The following is a 14,408-nucleotide window of genomic DNA, read 5'->3' on the forward strand; positions in this document are numbered from 1 at the left end:
TTATTCATGATTTTAGGCTTAGAGATGGTGATTATAACCTTGTCCCTACCTTTAAGAATATGACTATCAAATTGGATAAATGAGACCAATAAAATACTATGTTGAACTAGAAGGGAAGTAAGAATAATATATAATCAGATAATGGATGTTGGTAGGTAAGGACTGACTGCTCAGGGGGAAAAAAAAGAAGGTAGGAAATAGGAAGGTTCAATGGGAAAAGTAGGTTTGAGTTGGAAATTGAAGGATAAATTTGGATAATAGAAGAGAGGAGAGCCTACAGGTCAAGAGAATACACGAGAAACTTCAGAGGTGTGGTGAAACCTGTACCTTAGTAGTAGGGTAATAGAGAAAATAGACTACTTAATGGTATAGAGAAATGTATTGATGAGGTTGCTCAAGTTAGCGTGTCATTAAAAAAATAAAAATAAAAATGCTAAGATTTAAAAACTAAACAAGAGATAGCAATTAGAGATTTTGAGAGCAGTTGAGCATGAAAGTGATCTTTTAGGAAGGTTAATATGGCAGTCAGCTCTCTGTAGGGTGATTGAGAATGTATACCTAGGAAGTCATTGCAGTGGAATGACTAGGGTGGAATGATAGTGTTGCTGCAGAAATAAGGAGAAAAAGGAAAGGCTGGGGATTTTGGAAATAAAAATGTATTCATAGTAAGTAATTTGAAAAAAAACAATTGTTGAATACTTACTACCTGCAAAAGACTGTGGTAAGAATGGACAGAAGCATAGGGAGTGAAGAAGAGAGAAGAATCACAGATAGCTTGCAGTTTCTTCCTGGAAGAGTTGAAAATGGATCTCATGAGAGACAGTAGAGCTGTCAGGGCTCTGGTATGTGGAAATTGTGGATCCCAATAACTGGAACTTAATATGACCTTAGCAAGATAAATTTGTCCCCAGTTTTCTTTTTTTTTACAGCAAGCATGCATTAATATAAACATGTACACACTCACATCTACCATATTGTCTTCAAAGGAAGGAAGGTTATAATTTTATACACAAGGCTGTTAAGTCTCTTTGATCTATTCCTGGTATAAAACTATTATGCTCAAAGATATTCATACTGGGCTCTGGTTATGGAGTATAGTTGTAATGTCTCAAACTTCAGTGAGCGTTTATCTTCCAGCTCTTTGCACTATTATTTTAGACTTTGGAATAATATAATTATAATATTTTAAAATGTATACCTTGCCACTTAAATTACACAAGTAAACTTCTCCTTTTAATTATGTAGCAAAACAAATATTTTTTGGCACATTCATACTTATTTTTCCTAATGCCTCGGAATTCCTGCATGTTGATGTCTGTCTGGCTGTGTATTTGAGCACAGCTTTATACTGTGGGTGGATGGTTTTTGTAAAAATATGCAGTTAAGCTACATGGATCTTAACTGAGGAAAAATAATATATCGTTGGATTCTGTGTTTTATCTAGAGGCATATTTCTTTTATAGGAATGCTGATAGAAGTATATGATATAACAGGAAGATTACCTTTTAATCTTAAGCCCATGGTGAGATATTTAACTCTAGCTACTTACTGTTTGTGTTCCCCAGAGCATGGAGCTCACAATACTCACAGTGTTATGATGTTCCCAGACATGCTACTGTGGGTGGTTCAAAATGATGTCCTAGATGCTGGATCTGCCATGCTGGTTCCTGTAGACCTATTAAAGGGATAATGGAAATACATACATACATGTACATGTATACTTCTATATGCGATAGAAGTATAAAAAAGTTTAAAAGACATTTCTTACTTTGAGCTAGTATTACTATGATGTCATCTGGGAATTTATGTGACCAAAAGTACTGGTGTATTATAACTATAAATACCAATATATTTCACAAGTGTTCTGGATAATATTAGACAGGGGAAAACCAGGCTATTAAAAGAACTAATTAATAGCTCCAAATGAAAGTGCATTCTAAATATGGTATCTTTCTTGGAGTATGTTGCATATCCTAATATTGACAATGTGAATAAAGAAAAATAAGTTGGAACATCAGAGTTTGACTCCTCCAATGTAACATAATCATTTTCTTTTACAATGTCACTGAAATGACAAATTTTAGTAATATTAGAAAAATCTGTCTCTCAGCAATTGTATGAGAAATGGTGGCTCTGATTTGCATAGAGTTCTTACAAATCAGCAATAAGAATCAGGCAATCCAGTAGGTATATCAAATATGACATTCCACTTTGCTGATGGCATTCCACATAAGTGGCTCAGTAACTGTCTTACATTGCACGTCCAACGCTAATCAGTGGAAGCAAGGATTCTGAGCTTTGTGCTTATCCTTAGGCTGACTTGAATTACAGGCAGTGCCCAGAGAACTGGGTGGTCTCATGAACACCGACTTCATGAGACACTGAATCCATCATGGTGCAGCTTCCTTTGGGGCTGGGCAGAGCTGTAACCAAAGTCTATCACAGAGGCACAGAGACAGGTAGGGTAACTGGGTGACTTGTCCTTCCCAAGGAAATGAGAAGTAATATTTCTTTTCTAGGGGGTGGGGTGAGGCAGCATCTTCTCTTCTTACTATAGGAAGATAGGAAAGAGCATTAAGGTGAAGACAGACAGTATCTGGTTCATAAGACAGTATCTATATTCATAGCACATACACAGTTAAGGTTTGTCGAATGAATATTGCATAAATGTCTTAGATGCTTAAGTCATAGAGCTAAACAAATCAACAAATAAATAGAGGCCCCTGTCCTGTGAAGCTCCTCACTTCACTGGGGAGAATGGGAAACCAACAGTGTAAAAAACAATGTGGTGGATATTCTAAAGGGTTATGTCCTGGGTGCAATGTCAGAGAGGTAGAGGGAAATCTCATCTCTGCCTGTAAGGAGAGCTAGGCAAGAAGTTTTCATATGAAAATGAAAACTCAACCAAGCCTTAAGGAAGGGATTCACATACATTCATCAAAAAGGTTGGAAGGGCATCTCTGTACTGAACCTGACTGATTCAGCTGCTGGAGTTCAGCTTGGCACCTGCCCTCCTGAGCCTCTAAATCAGAAATACCTTATGGCGTGTTCTCTGTCTCCACTTGGATCAATACACCTAGTGCCCTCTCTCTCCCTTCCTCATGTACTCATGTTCTGTTTTAAGCTTTGTTTACCCAATTTTTTTTTTTGCTTAGCTCTGCTCATGTTCTGTCTAGCTTGATCATTTGCTCTGAGCCATTTTGGACAATGGATTTCTTTTTACTTCTTCAGTTTTAAGAATATGAACTTAATAATATTATAATTGTCGCTGTCAGAAAACCCCATGGTGACAAGCGCATCCTGATTTAATAAGATGTTATAATATTTAGGAAGAAATGTGTTATATTGAGTTAGAAACATTTATCTATACATTCAAAACAATAGGTGCATATTTCTGTATTCTGACAGAATGAAATTATTGAGATATATTCCTTACTGGAGAGTCAACTGTGAATTCTTTCTTTTAGAGTCCCTTTTCCTTACCTCATAATTTGCAATATTATTGAAACACCTCTGATAGGTGACTCCTCTGTGTCACACACTGTTCTGGGTGCAAAAAAGATAAAGTGGTTTAACTGACTCACACCTTTGCTTCTTGCACTAGCTCAGTTGTTTTCAACCAGGGATTATTTTGGTACCAAAGGACATTTGGTAATGTTTGGAGACATTTTTTGGTCCTCACAACTGGGGGCAGGTGTGCTACTGGTATCCAGAGGGTAGAGGCCAGGGAAGCTGCTGAACACCCTACAATGCCCAGGATGTCTCCTGAACAACAAAGAATTTTCAGGCCCTAAATGGCAATACTGGCAGTTGAGAAATCGTATTGTAGCTGTGTCTAGAGGATGCTGTTGGTGCTTGGTACAGATTGCCAAGGTGCACCGATCTCCCAGCTGCTATATTCACAGCAGCTGATAAATACACACACCTTCTCCTTTCTCAGAGGATTGCTCTTGTCCAGCCAGGATCCACCTCAATAAAGAGGCTAAGACTTTCCTCTACCTAACCATGATTAGACCAACACCAATGACTTAAAAGGCCAGCTCCTTGCCTCAAGATGAGAACAACTCTGTGCAGTAATGCACACTTCACAGTTTTCCTGTGGGATCACACTGTAGCTGCTCTCTAGTTTAGACTATATTCTTGCTCGCCCCTGTGCTAGCATGCTTTTGGCACTCCCAATTTCCTGAGCTTCTCCTCAGTAAATCACTTCAACAGGAATTCCTATCTTGGGCTGTGCTTCCTTGGAACCCAGCCTAATACAACTCAATTTGTAGAAAATCAAAAGCTAAAGTATGGCTTCCAAACTCCCAGCTTTCTTTGCAGCTTGGTGGTGGCTTGTTGAACTTGATAGTAACCTGTATTTCTTCAGGTCTACCTGATAAAGGGTATTATATTTGCATTGAGACAATATTGTGTCTGCATCAATTCCTCTCTCATGAGCCTGTTCTCATCCCCTAGAAAACCAGAAAAGGATTGTATTAAAATTTATCCCCAAATATGTTGAGAATCTTTGCCAGTGTCGCATAATTGTTCTAGCTAGAACTTCAAGTACTACAGTGAATAGGAATGGCAAGAGTGGACATCCTTGTCTTGTTTCTGATCTTAGAGGAAAAGCTTCTAGCATTTTGCTATTTAGTATGATATTTGATGTGAATCCATTATATATGGACTTTATTATGTTGAGGTATCTTCCTTCTATATATAATTTTTGGAGTTTTAATCATGGAAGAATGTTGAATATTGTAAACTGCTTTTTCTGTATCCATTGACGTGATCATGTTTTCTATCATTTGTTCTGTTAATGTGATGTATCACATTTATGGATTTGTGTTATGTTGAAACATCCTTGTATCCCAGGTAAAAATACCAATTGATCATGATATATGATCCTTTTAATGTTTTGTCAAATTGGTTTGCTATTATTTTGTTAAGGATTTTTACTTCTATGTTCATCACAGATATTAGACTTTAATTTTTTTTCTAACACTGTCAATTTCTTATCTGGCTTTGATATCAGCGTAATTCTGCCTTTGTAAAATGAAGTTGGAAGTGTTCCCTCTTATTCAGTTTTTTGGAAGAGTTTGAGAAGGCATAGAATGAACTCTTCTTTAAATGTTTGGTAGAATTCACCATGAAGCCATGAGGTCCTAGGCTTTTCTTTGGAAGTTTTTGATGATTCATTCAGTGTTTTTGTTATTGGTCTGTTCAGATTTTCTATTTCTTTATGATTCAGTCTTGGAAGATTGTATGTTTTTAGGAATTTATCCATTCCTTCTAGGTTATCCAATTTGTTGATGTATAGTTGTTCATAGTAATCTATTATGATCCTTTGTATTCTGTGATGTCGTTTGTAATATCTCGTCTTTCACTTGTAATTTTACTTATTTGAGTATTTTATTGAGTATTTTATTTATTTATTTATGTATTTTATTTATTTGTAATTTTATTTCTTCTTTCTTTTCCTCTTGTTAATTTAGCTAAAGGTTTGTTGATTTTGTCTTTTCACAAAGCCAACTTTTTGTTTCATTGATCTTCTTTAATTTTTTTTTTCTAGTTTTAAGATATTAAGCCTAACATTGACTATTAACCATTGGCATTCAGGATGCAAATTGAAATACATAATAGAAATTTGACTATGTAAGTGACATCTAAGAAAATAGAGTCATAGTCATGTGCTATTTAGATATGGTACTAGGAGAGAAATCCAGGATTTTCTTTCTTTCTTTCTTTTTTTTTTTTTTTTAGAAAAAAGGATTTCAGAAAATATTTTAAGCAGGGTATTTGACTTCCACAAAACAAAGAGCTGGAGATATAGGAAGGAAGAGAGGGTAAGGTGGCTAACAGTAAAAAGAAATTTGTCCCTCTTCTTGAAAAATCAGCAAATATTCAATAATGATATGGTATTACACAGACCTCACTCACTGCTTGATTTATTCTAATATATTTATAAGCACAATAATTTGTATCTGTTAAGTTAAACAGGGCAAGGCTAAGAGAGTAGTATTTAGATGTTCAGTGTTTTGATTTTTTCTTTTTTGTAGTTCTAATGAGTTTACTTCTCTGGGTAACATGACCAAGGTACATATTCTCTGGGGACCATGAAGGTGGCCTGATCAGATCTCTCTCCAAGACAGCCTACTGCAGGGAGTAGAGCTGTTTGACGGCCTCATGCTGCCTTCCTTTTGGATCCACCACATGGTGGCCCATACTGCCTGAGGCTGCTCCCAGCCAACAACTCAGTAGGATACCAGCTCAGTTCTGCCCAACTTAGAATTACTCTTACAAGCAACTTTTTGCTAAGGGACCATCCTCTGGCCTGGTTAAAACTTGTTCAGAACCATGCTATGATCTGAGACTCTTCCTCCACCATCTTTCCCTGTCCTTTTTCACACTTGATGGAACTACTTCTATTAATATGTCTGAATGCTCTCTGCCTTTCCCTTGCTGCCCCTTCATCCTTCACAGGCATTTCCCTCAGTGTGTCTCTTGTTTATCTATTGCTGTTTTGCCATCTGTTTCTTGGAAGGCTGGAGCTGTTATGTGCCCCCCTGGTTGTGGTTACAGTGGTGTGTACCTACACCATCAGCAAACCCAAACCCTGAGTTACTTTCCTATCATTTTCAATGGTGCTCTAAGGAAGTGGGGATGATGGTAATCACTGCTTCCCCTGCTCCCTTGGTATCTATAGTCTAAACTCAGCTCAAACCCAAATCTACTCTTACAAAGTGGAGGTACAGGAGGGCCACCTGGGCCTGAGCCACCAACCCCAATGAGGTGTCATGCAGAGAGTGTCAGCAGTTAGTGTGTACCAGTGCAGCAATTATGGGGCTGGAGAGAAGGACTTGCCCTTAGATGTGTCAAGCAAGAGTCTGAGCATAGGGCTCATACAATTTTGGGGGGGACACTCCTTTGAGGGAAGGAGAATTTCCTGTTATGTAATTCTACTTGACTCTCACAAGCTAGCATGGCAGTAGCACAATGAACAAGTTTATGTTTCATTGACTTCATACTTGCCAATACTTTTTCACTGCCTTATATTCCCAAACAAAACAAACTTTTAAAAAATTTCTGAATAGGCCTTGTTGTGATGACCTTGTTATTTATTTTTTTAGGGCAGTAATTATTGACTCATCTTGGTGTAGTATTAACTTTTGTGAAAATGTATCAAGGTTATTGGCCCCTTCCCAGTAAATGGCACATCTGTACCTTCACCCAAATTTTATTTGCAGTTTTAGGGAGTTGATGGATATGAAATTTTCACCACGCCCCCCCCCCCAAAGTTCATCCATGGAGTCCAGTAGCTCAGGAATCTTAGATTTAGTAACCTGCTCTACAGAAACTAGAATAACTAGAATTATCTTGATTTCCTCTGATTTCTCTTTCCTCTTCTCTTCCAGAAGTTTTGAATTTTAAAACTATTAAGTCAAGGTTGATCAATGTCAGAATGTTCCCACTAAACAACCTTTGATTCTTTGTGAGTATACTCAATACAAAGTCTGTTTGCCCTGGAACTCAGCTTCAGGGCAGCTGATAAACATTCAAATGGAAATTAAAAATATTATGTGGAAATAGCATGGGTTTCTTCAATAGGAAGTATGTTGCCCCCTTTTTTTTCTTTTGCTCAACTTGTGTTGACTTGGAGTTGTCCTTGATTTACTTTATGACTATGGGCAAATCACTTAACTTCGGGTCTGTTGCTTTTCCCACAAAATGGGAAAACCTTCCTTCAACATCACCTGGTAGCTAACACTGTGTGTCTATAATGTGTCTGTCTTTGATTCTTAAGGGTTTGAAAGCTCTAAGATTTCTTGTACTAATGCAGGCAAAATGCCATTCATACATATTTGACATAATTCACAGTTAGGCAGATTGTATTATGCAAACACCAAAAATGATACAGTATCAAGTTTGAACATGTAGAATGCAGTTATTGTCTCTCCACTCTCTGTGTCTCCTATTTTAGTATGAGGAAAAACAATGCTAACAGTTTGAAAAGCAGATATATGTTTCTAAAGGCAGACAAAATGCAGATGTCCCACACACTGTTTGGGGTGCCGTGAATGCTTGTGGATTAATTGTGGGTTTGTGGCCAGTTAATTGGTTGCAAAGTCAGTCCTTGGTTCCAGGCATCGATCTTGAGTTTATGTCATTCATTCATTCAGCTATGTTAGGCTCTGAGATTATATTGTTAAATTAAAATAAAACAAAACAAAACAAAACAAAGCAAATGGTCTTGCCATAAGAGACCATACAATTAAGTACAAAATGAGAAAATTGCAAATTTTATCAGCATTATTAAAGAAACAGAAGATGCCCTCAGTAGCCTAATGTTCGCTTCACTAAAAATTCTCCCATTTATAGCATGGAAATGAAATGATGTGTTGAGATTCAATAACAGATTCTATCATTCAAACACAAACAAAAAACATTTTTGGACATTGTTTTCTTCATGTGATTAATAAAGATAGGATTGTTTTTACTGCTGTTTTGGGTAGTAATACTTCAGAAAAAGTGGAAACTACATAGTGTCACAGGGAAGGGACAACTTAGACATCAGTGACTAGAAGGAGGATGGCGGGAGCTCGAAGGATGCAGCGAAGAGATGTCCGTATTTCAGAGGAGAAATTGCAAGTGAATCAAATAAGAGAAGGGTAATAAGGATAGAGAGATTCAGGAAAAGGCATTTATGTGAAAAGATTCGAGAGAAATTGGGCAGCTGAATTACTGTGTGCTTTAAAAAACTGAGAAAAGCTAGTGATTAAATCAGTTTTGCCTTTTGGAGACAAGGCAAGACTTATGGGAAAACAGAAACATGAAAACAGAGGTTGGCAGGAAAGGGAAAGGGGGAAGGAGCTCTCATTTACTGAGCACTGGTTATTTAATTTTCATATGATGTTCCTTATGCTATTCCAAGCTTATTACGTCAAAGGTTAATTTCAAACCATATTCTTTAATTGGAGGCACTGGGGACTAAATTTCTAATTTCCCCATGATGTCGATCTCACAGGCGAAGAATTACATGCTAAAGCCTCTGGTGCCTGAAATGGAGTATAGAGTAGACAAAGCACTGGTTCCATCGCCTTCCCCCCTGCCATTGTTAAATGCTTCACCAAGGTATTATTTAGTTCACAGAAGACGCACACTGCCCATGCTGGAAAGATACGTAGATGTATGTGTGTGTCTGTGTGTACATATCTAACTCATCTAAATTCTTCCAGAGAAAGGATTTTGTGTGTGTGTGTGTGTGTGTTTTGGTCTGTTTGTTCCAAGAAAGTGCCTGGCATTTAGTAGATGCTCAATATTAATATTTGCTAAATGAAATAATTATTAATATGTTCAGTTTCATTGCCAAATGCTCTTTATTGACTTCATAATGTCCTGAATAAATAGAAAGGGAAAAAAAACAAACAAAACGAAACCTTATTGTTATTGTTAGTGAGAAATATCAATATATTCTCATCACCACACAGAGCAGCTAAGTTCCAATATTCTGGGAAGACAAACAGCATCCCTAAGAGAACAGAGCTAAAATAGAGCCTGTTCCTCTTAGTTACAGGGATTGCAGGGAGTTTCAGCATCTCTTTTGAGAGGGAAAAGAGGTGAGAGGGAACAAGTATACGGGTGCATGGCACCTAAGGGAGCATAATGCATAGGAAAGGCTGCCCCCATGAGACAGAGCCCAATTAGAGCCCACTGCTCCATTTATCTTTGGACCATGCACACATCTGGGCAAAGAGTACCAGTTTCTCAGAAATGTTTTCTATTTGAGGGATTGGAAATGTTTTCCATCGTTTCAGGAGCTAAAAGCCCAGCCATCTCACCCTGCCTCCCCCATTTACCCTCCACACACAGGTGGGCTGGTGCACCCCCCAGGGAAGTTGATATTATCTCAGTGCCTTATGAAAAAAAAAATTATACTCCGAATTTTTTTTGGAGAAGGAAGGAATAAATATTTAGAGTAAGGAAACTACCTCTCAGGGCCATTATCACAGGAACTACACTTTTACACGGAGAGAAATGACATTCATGTCACATAGATCATAAGGGCAAAACATAAGTTCCTCTCATCCCTCTTGTTTATCTCTCTGTTCCTAGAACCTAGAATAGTGTCAGATGCATGGTTGGTGCTCAAAAGTTTTTTTCAATAATAAATAATAATGAATTTCACCCTGTAGTTCCTACTCAAGTGCTCGAGTGATAGTGGGGACGGGTGTTGGGTGCATCATGTTTAATGTTTCTCATGTAAAATCACCAGCAAATGATGAAAAGCAATGTCATGTGCCTGAGAGATAACCCTAAAAATGACAATTAACATATAAATGTTAGAATGTTGCTGTAGAGGTGATGCTTACAATGAAAAAAATGTATTTTCCATATGTTCTCTTTGGGAGAAAAACTTCCCACCCAGCTTTACTGTGAACACTGAACTGGTTCAGTTGTTACTTCCAGAGAGGAAAAGGTTAAACTTGCCTCCATCTGAGCTTTTCTGTGTCAGCTTTCTTTTTATCTCCACTGTAAGAGTTACTGCCTATAAACAGCTGGGGTCCTGCCCAAGTCTTCAGTTCAATGATTCATACCAACTCTCATAGTAAGAGGAGGGTTTGGAACTGATTTTGTAATCAACCCCTTTTCTTTGCTAAGCATGGCTGGCAGATAAAACAGAGTGCTTAGAAAAAAGGACAGTGGAAACTTCTGCCCCCTGCTCTCTTCTTTCAGAGAGAATAGAAAGAAAAAAAATATTACAAGTCTATTTTTTAGAAAGCATATTTTCAGAGCCCCTTACAGAAAGAGGTGAGAACAGATGAGGTTATTTTATTTTTAAAATTTCTTTCTGTAATCTATCCACTGATAAAAAGCAGAGCTCAGGATAAGATATTGAGAGTTTCCATATTTGGAAAGTCTAGATAGATCAAGATTTAAAAGAGGGCAATTAATGTGCTTGTTAGTGTGTATTTATTCCATTTGCTATTCCCATCCTCACCTGTTTTTCATGTTTCCTGAAGGTTATGAAACATGATAAAATCTCAATTTTATTATCATCACTAAAGTTCAAGGTAGTTCTACAAACAAAATTTTTTTTTTATTTCGGCATATTATGGGGGTACAGATTTTAAGGTTTCAATAAATGCCCATTTCCCTCTCTCCCCCCAAAAGTCTGAGTCTCCATCATGATCATCCCCCAGATGGTGCACATCTCACTCATTATGTATGTATATACCCGCCCCCTCCCCCCTCCCACCTGCCCAATACCCTATTACTGTAGTACCTATGTGTCCACTTAGGTGCTACTCAGTTAATACCAGTTTGCTGGAGAATATATCTGGTGCTTGTTTTTCCATTCTTGGGATACTTCACTTAGTAGTATGGGTTCCAGCTCTAACCAGGAAAATATAAGATGTGCTATATCACCATTGTTTCTTAGAGCTGAATAGTACTCCATGGTATACATGTACCACATTTTATTAATCCATTCTTGGATTGATGGGCACTTGGGCTGTTTCCACAGCTTTGCAATTATGAATTGTGCTGCTATAAACATTTGAGTGCAAGTGTCTTTTTTGTAGAGTGTCATTGGATCATTTGGGTAGATGCCCAGCAATGGGATTGCTGGATCAAATGGTAGATTCACTTGTATTGCATTAAGGTATCTCCATATTGCTTTCCACAGAGGTTGAACTAGTTTGCAGTCCCACCAGCAGTGTAGGAGTGTTCTTCTCTCTCCGCAACCAGCATTTATTGTTTGGAGATTTTTTGATAAAGGCCATTCTCACTGGGGTTAAGTGATATCTCATTGTGGTTTTGATTTGCATTTCCCTGATGATTAGGGATGTTGAGCATTTTTTTCATATGTTTGTTGGCCATTCTTCTGTCTTCTTTAGAAAAATTTCTGTTCAAGTCCTTTGCCCACTTTTTAATGGGGTTATTTGATTTTTTCTTCCTGATTTTCGTGAGTTCTAAGTATATTCTAGTTATCAGTCCCTTATCGGATGCATAGGATGCAAAAATTTTCTCCCATTCTGTAGGTTGTCTGTTTACTCTCATGACTATTTCTTTGGCTGTGCAGAAGCTTTGTAGTTTGATCATGTCCCATTTATTTATTTTTGTTGCTGCTGTGATTGCCTTTGGGGACTTCTTCATAAACTCTTTGCCCAGGCCGATGTCTAGGAGAGTGTTTCCAACTTTTTCCTCTAGAGTTCTAATAGTTTCATACCTTAGGTTTACGTCTGTTATCCAGCGTGAGTTGGTTTTTGTGAGAGGTGAAAGGTGTGGGTCCTGTTTTAGCCTTCTACAGGTGGCTATCCAGTTTTCCCAGCACCATTTATTGAAGAGAGATTCTTTTCCCCAGCGTATGTTTTTGTCTGCTTTGTCAAAGATGAGATGGCTATATGAGGATGGTTTTATATCAGGATTCTCACATCTGTTCCACTGGTCAATATTCCTGTTTTTGTGCCAATACCATATTGTTTTAATTACTACAGCTTTGTAGTATAGTTTGATATCTGTTTTTCATGTTTCCTGAAGGTTATGAAACATGATAAAATCTCAATTTTATTATCATCACTAAAGTTCAAGGTAGTTCTACAAACATATTTTTTGGGAAAAGCAAGTCTGGATTTTTGGATTATTCTGACTTTCTTCAGGGTGTATGCCAAGGAGCCACAAAATTGACTTTTAATATCAAATTTCAGTTTAAATTCTAGGTGCTGGATGATTCCCAAATATTTTGGATACTATACATATATTTTTTCTTCTGGGTTCCCAGAGACTAAAGGATGAATACACAAAGAGAATGATTTAAGCTGTTTATTATTATTATTATGTTGTCTTTCTATTTTCCAACATAATCTATTTTTACATATTCATATCTATTTCTATATCTTTCATTTGATTATCTCATTATCATCTATGCATGTGAAATACCCTATTAAAGTGATTTCTGAGTTCTAAATAAATTCTAGTTATCAGCCCTTTATCGGTTGTGTAGCTTGCGAAAATTTTCTCCCGTTCTGTGAGTTGTCTGTTTGCTCTCTTGACAGTTTCTTTGGCTGTGCAGAAGCTTTTTAATTTGGTCAGATGCCATTTATTTATTTTCATTGATGCTGTGATTGTCTTTGGGGTCTTCTTCATAAATTCTTTGCCTGGGCCAATGTCTAGAAGATTTTCCAATGTTTTCCTCTAGAATTCTAATAGTTTCACACCTAAGGTTCAAGTCTGTTACCCAGCGTGAGTTGATTTTTGTGAGAGGTAAAAGATGTGGGTCCTGTTTCAGTCTTCTACATGTGGCTATCCAGTTTTCCCAGCACCATTTATTGAATAAGGATTCTTTCCTCCAGTGTATGTTTTTGTCTGCTTTGTTGAAGATTAGTTGGCTATATGAGGATGGTTTTATATCTGGGTTCTCAGTTCTGTTCCACTAGTCAATGTCCCTGTTCTTGTGCCAGTCCCAAGCTCTGTTAATTACTATGGCCTTGTAGTATAATTTGAAGTCTGGCAAATTGATACCTTCTATTTTGTTTTTATTGCCTAGGATTGATTTTGCTATATGGGGTCTTCTCTGGTTCCATATGAAGCAAGGAAAAATCAAACAACCCTATCAAAAAATGGGCAAAGGACATGAACAGAAATTTTTCTAAAGAAAACAGAATAATGGCCAACAAACATATGAAAAAATGCTCACCATCTCTAATCATCAGGGAAATGCAAATCAAAACTGCAATGAGATATCACCTATCTCCAGTAAGAATGACCTTTATCAAAAAGTCCCCAAACAATAAATGTTGGCATGGATGTGGAGAGATAGGAACACTCCTACACTGCTGGTGGGACTGCAAACTAGTGCAACCCCTGTGGAAAGCAATATGGAGATACCTTAAAGAGATGCAAGTAGATTTACCATTTGATCCAGCAATCCCAATGCTGGGCGTCTACCCAAAAGAACAAAATACACTCTATAAAAATTACATCTGCAATTGAATGTTTATAGCAGCACAATTCACAATTGCAAAGCTTTGGAAACAACCCAAGTGCCATCAATACACAAGTGGGTTAATAAAATGTGGTATATGTATACCATGGAGTACTATTCAGCTATAAGAAACAATGGTGACATAGCACCTCTTGTATTTTCCTGGATAGAGCTGGAATCCATTCTATTAAGTGAAATATCACAAGAATGGAATGATAACCACCACGTGTACTCACCAGTAAATTGGTTTCACTGATCAACACCTAAATGGACATACAGTAATAACATTTATTGGGTGTCGGGCAGGTGGGAAGGGAGAGGAAGGGATGGGTATATACAAACACAACGTTTGGGGGATGATCATGCTTGAAGCTTTGACTCGAAGGGGTAGCGGGAGGCATGGGCAATATATGTAACCTTAACATTTATACCCCCATAATAT

The 14,408-nt window shown here is 37.4% G+C and overlaps 1 pseudogene; it reads left to right on the forward strand.

The window, feature by feature from the left end:
* The first annotated feature begins 8,571 nt into the window (after positions 1-8,571).
* The window catches only part of LOC105859085 (etoposide-induced protein 2.4 homolog), a 199,014-nt pseudogene continuing 193,177 nt past the window's right edge, over positions 8,572-14,408 (forward strand).

The sequence above is a fragment of the Microcebus murinus genome, chromosome 13 (assembly GCF_040939455.1).
Source record: "Microcebus murinus isolate Inina chromosome 13, M.murinus_Inina_mat1.0, whole genome shotgun sequence".
NCBI classification, from domain to species: Eukaryota; Metazoa; Chordata; class Mammalia; order Primates; family Cheirogaleidae; genus Microcebus; species Microcebus murinus.